The sequence below is a fragment of the Chiloscyllium plagiosum genome, unplaced genomic scaffold, assembly GCF_037043375.1.
Source record: "Chiloscyllium plagiosum isolate Xiang-an unplaced genomic scaffold, Cpla_swu_hap1 HiC_scaffold_27, whole genome shotgun sequence".
Classification (NCBI taxonomy): domain Eukaryota; kingdom Metazoa; phylum Chordata; class Chondrichthyes; order Orectolobiformes; family Hemiscylliidae; genus Chiloscyllium; species Chiloscyllium plagiosum.
In genome coordinates, this window is record NW_028270165.1 from 50,269,594 (window position 1) to 50,278,515 (window position 8,922).

Below are 8,922 nucleotides of genomic sequence, written 5' to 3' on the forward strand. Positions count from 1 at the left end.
CCAGGGAGTGTATTTTACCAACTACAACTGCGAAATATGAACAAACACTCTGACATGATCCTCCGGTTTTCATGTAAACCATACTCCCATACAGGAGGTCCCATTTAAATGAGTTAATAGATACAAGCCTTGAGCCAATCCAGCCTCCAGCCGGGCCCCCCGCTTCTTGGAGCTCGGAGAGGGGTTCCCACTCATTCATTCAACAGGAGGCGGCTCAATTTATTGTAATGGGCACGGAGGGTACAGTGGTCGCGTATCATGTTGAGGAGGAAGCTGTTTCGTCTCATTCAACAGAAGAGGTCCTATCTACGAGAGTTTTTTTTTTGTGATGAAGCTGAAGTCTCCCATAGAGCCCTGAGGCTCAGGTTCAAATCCCACTGCTCCAGGGTGTGTAATAACATAACTGCCCAATCCACGTGCCAATTGGCATAGGGATAAGAAAATTAGGGAAGTAAACATGTCAACCTGTTCAATGCTATCTCCAATCATTTCACTTCCTGTCCATTCGTACTCCAGTAAGCCCAGCCTCGTTTAACGAAGGTTCTTTTTGAGAAGTTTAATCGGGCATTTTTGCACAAGTCAAGTTAAGAAATCCATGATCCCTCGCAAGACTGTGCGGAAGACAACAATTGGAATTCTCGCGGGGAGGCTGAATTATGAATTCACTAATAGCCTCCCCTAAGCGATGGTGCAGCCCACGCCCATGCCTGTCTCTGTGGCGCAATTGGTCAGCGCGTTCGGCTGTTAACCGAAAAGTTGGTGGTTCGAGCCCACCCAGGGGCGGTATGTTCGCTTTTCTTCCTTGGCTTCGAAGCTGAACGCTTTTAATGGGGTCAAGAAAATGTTCCCCAAACGGAATTCTTCTCCACAAAGGGGTTTCTGAATTGAATTAATGTCTAACGTAAGGGACTGCGGATGCTGAGAAACCGAGACAAAAAGAGAAACTCGGCAGGTTTGACAGTGCCTGTCGGAGAAAACAGAATTTTGAAATGTTGTCTCTGATTCTCTTTCCACAGATTTTGCCTGACCTGCTGAGTTCCTCCTGCAATTTCTCGTTTTGTTTTTAACGGAAAGTTCATTTCACCTTTTGGGATGAAGCACCTCGACTCGCCATGTGCAGATATTTAACCCTTTCGAATCACTGTGAAGTGATTGGATTCAAACAAACTCTGCAATGATTCACTCTTTCTCAGCTCCACAGGCAGAGAGACCTGGGAAATGAAGCTGTCAGTGTGGTTCTGTATTCGTGGGCCGAGTGGCTAATGCGATGGACTTGAAATCCATTGCGGTTTCCCCACGCAGGTGTGAACCCTGCCGACTACAAAATGAGAAATGTCGTCGAAAAGAAAGGGAGCTTGCTCCCCGGCTTCTTCTTTAAGATTCAAATCAGTGGAGGGGGAAAAATATTTCACTCACATTGGGACTGGTGGGAATCTGCAACCCACTGCCTGTTCGGGTGGAACAATCAGATACCCACAGAGCTTCGTTTGAGACTGTGAGAAAGTGTTTGGAAATGAGATGAGAACAGTGAGGGGCTTGAAATCATGATCGAAATGAAGCAGGCACCTGAGGACAAGGGTGTTTCCTTTGCCAGTGAATGATACTGCTTCACAAAGTTGGGCCTGTGGAAGGGAATCAGTGACGGTGATTATCTTTGGTTGTTCACCTTGTGAAGATTCCCATTGCTGCGCATGTCTGTGTTAACGTCAGAACTCTGCAGCATGGTGGCGTTAGATATGCACAGTGCCAGGGGCGCAATGGATGACGCATCTGACTCCACCTACCTGTTTGAAATGCAGCTCACAGCTTCTTCACACACCCCAATTAATCTTTCTCATTGTCCTGAATTCGGCATACGGTTTGAATTCCCGATCTGCGGGAATGGGAATCTTTTCACTGTCTCGCGTCAGTAAGTGTCCCTGAGAACATCGGAGTCAAGTCACAGCGCTGTCAGATGAGGGGAAGCTGAAATAGCCCCACACGCTTCTCACGGGCACATTTGAGTTTCCCCAACTCACCACCCCAACCACTGCGGCTCCTGGGAGTGGAAAGGAAACAATCACCAAAACCCAGTCTTAGCTTTGTGAATCTTCAGAAAATAAGCAAACGTTCATCCCTTCGGATTTTCTATTCTGGGCTGAGAGGGAAGGGATTTGTCACTCTTTTGTCGCACATTGCAAGTGGATGTTTTGCAGAAAAGCACCACAATGCAATCTGATTAATCTGGATCTGGATGTTTTCGGTCTTTGAATGTACGTGTTGTGCTCCAGAACTTTGATGTTCACAGTTGAAAATACTTATCTTCCCAGTCCCCTGTATCGCTTATCGAAAATGTTTAGGTTGCGTCTTGTAATCCTTTCACTGTCTGCTCATGAGGATAGCGTTTCCGTGTTTTACCTAAATTATCTTGACCTAAATTACCTCAAGCCTCAAGCTAATTTCACGAGAAACCTTCTCCAGTTCAAAAGCCAATTGTTAATGATGGCTCTGCTTCTTGTCACGTATCCAATTTCAGATCGATGTTGTTAATGTCCCTTTTATTCCTTCAGATCCAGGTTTCGCTCACAGGGCTAGAACAGAACTGTCACCAAATACATTTACCAATCTACGTTCATCCTATCGATTGTATTAGCATCATCAACACTTCTCATCAAAATAACTCGAGAGACTTTCATCACAATTTTCTGTGAACAGTTCTACATTAGCTTTGCTGAATGAACCCCAAATTTCTTGAAGTGGCTCCTTATTTTCGGCCCTGATTATTAATCTCTCTATGCATGGGAATGGATCCTTCCCACCCGTTCTATCACTCATCAATGTGTGTAGTTCAGTTCGATCTCCCATCAGCCTCCTCTGTCCTGATCAAATCCAGGGCAACAGGATACGTTGGGGCTATGGCGCGGACAGGACAAGCCCAATACTCACCTTTCCTGTTAGAACCATTCCATGAGAATTTTTACACCATAACTTTGGGCGTGCTGTTGTGGTCGAACACTTAAGGTGTTGACGTAGAGATCCTTTGGGGCTCCCCCGCCCAGGGTGGTAACCTGCTGACGATGCTTTCTTCGCTGGCGATTTTAAATGACTTCCTGTTGGTTGCATTATCGCTCAAACTTCACAAAACCCGTCTCAATAAAGTCCCGTTTTCTCATGTCTGGGAATTGATTGCCATGCAGGAACCTCGGGTTCTGAACAAACAACGTACCAGCCTCACAACGTCAGCTCTGTTTACCTTTCCACAGATGCTGCTCGACCTGTTGGCTTTCTGCAGTATTCTCTGTGTTTATTCGGCACAAAACCTGCTTTTCATTCAAGAACTTGAATCCGTGTCCTCTGGTAACTGACTCTGGTCAGTGGCAATTGATTCTTCTGATCATTAATCTGCCCATTCCCACCGCTTCTTCTCCCATCATTACCAACAGCCCCAGGAAATCTCCAGTTAACCTTCTTTGCTCCAAAGCGACCTTGGGAATGTCTCCACAAAATGGAAATTGCTCATCCCTGGACATGGCGCAAGGCGTACAATTGGGAAAAGATTTTGGCAAAATATTGTCAGTTAGGAAATGGAAAAATGTTCATGAAACAAAACAGAAATCCCAGTCTCCAGCTTTGTGAATCTTGAGAAACTCTTTGGGAAGCGTATTTATGGGAGAATGAAAGATGAACTGTCCGACTGAATGGGGCCGGTCCAGAAACCGTCCCCTTGTTAAAGAGGCCGGGAGATTGACTCTGATGTTCTCGGGACATGAACTGATCTGAGACATTGAAAGAATTGTTGTTCCTGCACATCAGGAATTCAAACATCTTCTCGCCTCCGAGCCAATGAGAGAACTCGGGAACAGGCAAAACACGGAAAGGCTCGAAGGGCGACGACCCGGAGTAAGAAAACTTGTTCCTCGTGACATGGATGAGTCTTCAAACTGTCCCCGGTGTCTCCACAATGAATGTCCCAGGCTTTATTATGGAAAAGTAAAACTGACAGACGACAATTGTAATTCTCGGCGGGGAGGCTGAATTATGAATTCACTAATAGCCTCCCCTAAGCAATGGCGCTGCCCATGTCGTCGCCTGTCTCTGTGGCGCAATTGGTCAGCGCGTTTGGCTGTTAACCGAAAGGTTGGTAGTTGGAGCCCATCCAGAGGCGATGAGCTTCTGGATGCCTGTCTCTTTAACACGCCACCCTGTTCTCTGGCCAACATCTCTGTCTCAGGCATGCAGCAGTGTTCCAGCAAAGCTCAGCTCCAGATGGAAGACCAACGTCTCATTTTCCATTTGGAATCCTACAGCCCTCCAGTCTTCAATATCGAGTTCAATATTGTTTGGACCCGAACACTCCCATGCCCTTGAAGCCTAGCTCGCCCACACGAGCCCTTGTTATCACATAGTCTGCTGTTACACACGACTTATTGTTATCCAGGAATAGTCTCCATTAACGGTTAGTCACCCTCCTACACAGATCGTTATTCACGTCTTTGTCCCTCCAATGTTCTCCCTCTGAACTGGTGGCAAAGAGAGCAATGTGGACTGATATCCCTGAGCCAGCTCTTTGTCCCATCTCCAGGAACAGGGTTATCTCCACTGGCGGATAATTAAACCACTTTGTTGTTGCACTGACGTGAGGAGATTGTGTAAATATAAACTTTTTCTAAATTCCCAACTTCTGTTGATTGAACTGTGTGTTCACTCTGAATCACAACACGTGTCGCAGCGCATTTGGAGGCCCACCTTAGTTCTGCTGGTTCTACACAGCAAGTAAATGAGAGTCTCTATTCGTATCATTCTCTTGCCTTCTCCCTGCAAATCTCCACATTGTTACTTTGAACATGACCACCGAATTCCCTTTTGTGTTCTTGAATCTGCCTCCTTGTCACGGTCAGACAGGGACAAGAAAATGTTCTTCCTAATGTCACTTTAACTTTTTTTTCCAAATGCCTTGAAATCTCTGCCAATTTTTTGGGAAATTGAAAGGATTCTCATTCCTGCACATGAGGCTGAATTGATTTAATTTCTAACGTAAAGGACTGCGGATGCTGAGAATCCGAGACACAAAGAGGAGCTGCTGGAGAAACTCAGCAGATTTGGCAGGACCTGTGGGAGAAAACAGAGTTCTGAAATATTGTCTCTGATTCTCTTTCCACCGATACGGAGTTGCTCCTGGAATTTCTGTTTTTGCTTTTAGCTGAAAGTTTATTTCATCTTTCGTGATGAAACAACCAGACTCGCCATGTGCAGATATGTAACCCTTTCGAAACCTGTGAAGTGATTGTATTCAAACAAACACAGCAATAACTCACTCTTTCTCAGCTCCACAGGCAGGGAGACCTGGAAAATGAAGCTGTCCGTGTGGTTCTTTATTCGTGGGTCGAGTGGTTAATACGATGGATTTGAGATCGATTGCGGTTTCCCCACGCAGGTGTGAACCTTGCCGACTACAGTTGAGAAATGTCGTCAAAAAGAAAGGAAGACTGTTCCCCGGTTTCTTCTTTAAGATTCACATCAGTGGAGGGGTTGGAAATCTGCAACCCATTGCCTGTCAGGGTGGAACAAGCAGATGCCCACAGAGCTACTTTTGAGGCTATGAACCAAGTGTTTGGAAATGAGACGAGAACAGTGAGGGGCGTGAAGTCGTGATCAAAATGAAACAGGCACCTGAGGACGAATGTTTTTTATTTGCCAGTGAAAGATACTGCTTCACCAAGTTGGGACAATGGAAGGGAAGCAGTGACGGTGATTATCTTTGGCTGTTCCTCTTGTGAATGTTCCCATTGCTGCGCATGTCCGTGTAAACGTCATAACTCTGCAGCATGGTGGCGTCAGGTACGCACAGGGCCGGGGCGCAATGGATGACGCATCTGACTCCACCTACCTCTTTGAAATGCAGCTCACAGCTTCTTCACACACTCCAATTAATCTTTCTCATTGTCCTGAAGCCGGCATACGGTTTGAATTCCTGATTTGCGGGAATGGGAATCTTTTCACTGTCTCGCGTCAGTAAGTGTCCCTGAGAACATCAGAGTCACGTCACAGCGCTGTGAGGGGAAGCTGAAATCGCCCCACACGTTGCTCATGGACATATTTCACTTTCTCCAACTCACCTCCCCAACCACTGCGGCTCCTGAGAGTGGAAAGGGAACAAACACCAAAACCCAGTCTCAGCTTTGTAAATCTTCAGGAAATAAGAAATCTGTTCATCCTGTTGGATCTTCCATCCTGGCCTGATAGCGTAGATTTTAAATGGCTGTCCAGTCAGTGCCGATTCGTTTTGGCTGAAAAAAATCTTCCTTATCTCATCCCAGCATTTCCTCCCACAGAGAACTGTGCGGCAGGGTTCATATATATATTTCCTTGTATGGTATTTTGTAAATAACATTCGTTTGCGGGTTGTTTGTGTAGGGTATCCCAGGTTCATTAGCCGCTGTTTAAGTGTGTTGGTAGGTTTGTGGGCTACCATGATGCTGAGAGCATTGGGTTGTCTGGACATCATTTCACAGATGTCTTTTATGTAAAGTAATGTGGCTAGGGTTTCTGCACACGTTGAGTCTGCTTGTGTCAGTTTGTTGATGTGAAATCGACACACTGGGTTTATTGGGGAGGCAAAAGTGCGGATTGCAGATGCTGGAAACCAGAGTTTAGATCAGAGTGGTGCTGGAAAAGCACAGCAGGTCAGACAGCTTCCGAGGAGCAGGAAAATCGACTTTTCGGGCAAAAGCCCTTCATCAGGAATGGAAGCAGGACGCCTCCAGGGCGGAGAGATAAATTGGGGGGTGGGGGTGTGCTGGGCTGAAGGTAGCAAAGAGTACAATAGGTGAATGGGGGTGGGGATGGAGGTGAAAAGTCAGAGGGGAGGGTGGAGCGGATAGGTGGGAAGGGAGATTGGCAGGTAGGACAGGTCATGAGGATAGCGCTGTGCTGGAAGTTTGGAACTGAAGTAAGGTGTGGGGAGGGGAAATGAGGAAACTGGTGAAGTCTACATTAATGTTCTGGGTTTGAATTTATCCGAGGCGGAAGATGGGGCGTTCTTCCTCCAGGCATCGGGTGGGGAGGGAGCGGCGATGGAGGAGGCCCAGGACTTGCATGTCCTCGGCAGAGTGGGAGGGGGTGTTGAAATGTTGGGCCAGAGGGCGATGGGGTTGATTGTTGCGGTTGTCCTGGAAATATCCCCTCAAGCGCCGTGACTGGACTCTGCGAGGAGTCTCCAGCCTCCCCAATGTAGAGGAGACCGCATCAGGAGCAATGAATACAAGAAATGACATTGTTGGATGCACAGGTGAAAGCTTGCTGACGACCGCGGCCCAGGTTCCATTTCCGGGCAGGAAAGTAATTTTTAGGAAAGCTGACAAGCGGAATCCACATCTCCCTGGTGGTCTAGTGGTTAGGATTTGGCGCTCTCACCGCCGCGGCCCGGGTTCGATTCCCGGTCAGGGAAAACATTTTCAGGGGTGCAGGCTACCCATTCTTCTTAAATGAGCTGTGTAATTATTTATCGTCGTTCCTGGGTGCAGCAGTGTGTCGTGGCTCGTTGAAATAGTGTCCTGATTCAGATTTGTTTGCATGTGGAGGGATGATTGCTTCTGTAGTTAAGTACTTGGTTCGTGTGCGTTGTTTTCCTGTAGAGGCTGTTTTGAATTTACCATTGACTGTTTGCTCGACTGTGACATCTAGAAATGGTACTTTGTTGTTGTTCTCCTCTTTTGTGAATTTTATGTCAGCGAGGATATTGTTGATGGTGTTGTAGGTTTCCTCTAATTTGTTTCATTTTTTGATGACAAAAGTGTCATCACTGTAGTGGACCCAAAGTTTGGGTGGATCGTTGGAACGGCTGTTTGTTCGAGTCTCTGCATTATTGCTTCTGCGAGGAATCCTGATACTGGTGGTTTCATGGGTATTTCGTTGATTTGTTTGGAGGGCTTGTTACTGAATACGAAGTGGGTGGTAAGACACAGTTCTACGAGGTTGACAGTGCTATCTTTGCTGATGAAGTTGGTGCTGTGTTTGTGTCTCTGGTTCTTCGAGTAGTGTCTTCAGTTTTCTTTGGCCAAGTTGATGTTAATGGATGTGAACAGGGCTGTTGTGTCAAAGGACAGCATTATTCCATCCTCTTCTATCTTAGTGTCTTTGGTGTTCAGGAATTCTTGGATGGAGTAAATGGAGTGGCAAGAATCTTCGACTTCGTGTTTTCAGTGGAGGCCTTTGACTAGTCTGCATATTGGTGTTCCAAATGGTGAGACTTTGGGCCTGAGGGGGGCTCCTGGTTTGAAGAGAAGAACAACAACATAGTACCATTCTTAGATGTCACAGTAGAGCGAACAGTCAATGGGGAACTTCAAACTAGCGTCTACAGAAAAACAACACACACAAACCAAATAATTAACCACAGAAACAATCATCCCAACACCCACAAACGTTGCTGCATCAGGACATTATATCAACGAGCCACTACACACTGCAGCACAGAGAAACTACGAAGAGCAGAAGAGGAATACGTATATAGTGTATTTAAGGAGAACGGGTACCCAATAAACCCAGTCCGCCGATTTCTCATTGATGCTTCCAAGCTGACTGTCAAAAATTCGTTTGGCCCTCCATTCTTTCCTGTTTGTTTTTTGCGGGTTTTGAAAGCTTTCGCAATCCTCTGACTGAGTATTGGAGTTGGGAAGTTATGTTGTGGCTGTACAGGACATTGGTTAGACCAGTTTTGGAATATTGTGTGCAATTCTGGTCTCCTATCAGAAGGATACTGTGAAATTTGAAAGGGTTCTGAAGCACCAGTGGGTCCACAGAGGGGAAGAGGCCCTTCTGCTGCCCTGAGTGTGGGAAGGCCTTCAGTGATTCCTCTGCCTGCTGCCGCACCAGTTGGTCCACACCGGGGAAGGCTGTTCTCCGGCCCCAAGTGCGAGATGGCCTTCAGCAGTTCTTCCCACC

At 46.6% G+C, this 8,922-nt stretch overlaps 2 non-coding genes across 2 annotated transcripts; both read left to right on the plus strand.

The window, feature by feature from the left end:
* The first annotated feature begins 709 nt into the window (after positions 1–709).
* Positions 710–783, plus strand: trnan-guu (transfer RNA asparagine (anticodon GUU)). The gene has a single exon. It is a non-coding gene; the product is annotated as a tRNA-Asn (tRNA).
* Positions 784–7,354: 6,571 nt separating this feature from the next.
* On the plus strand, positions 7,355–7,426 carry trnae-cuc (transfer RNA glutamic acid (anticodon CUC)). Its single transcript has one exon. It is a non-coding gene; the product is annotated as a tRNA-Glu (tRNA).
* The last annotated feature ends 1,496 nt before the right edge of the window (positions 7,427–8,922 follow it).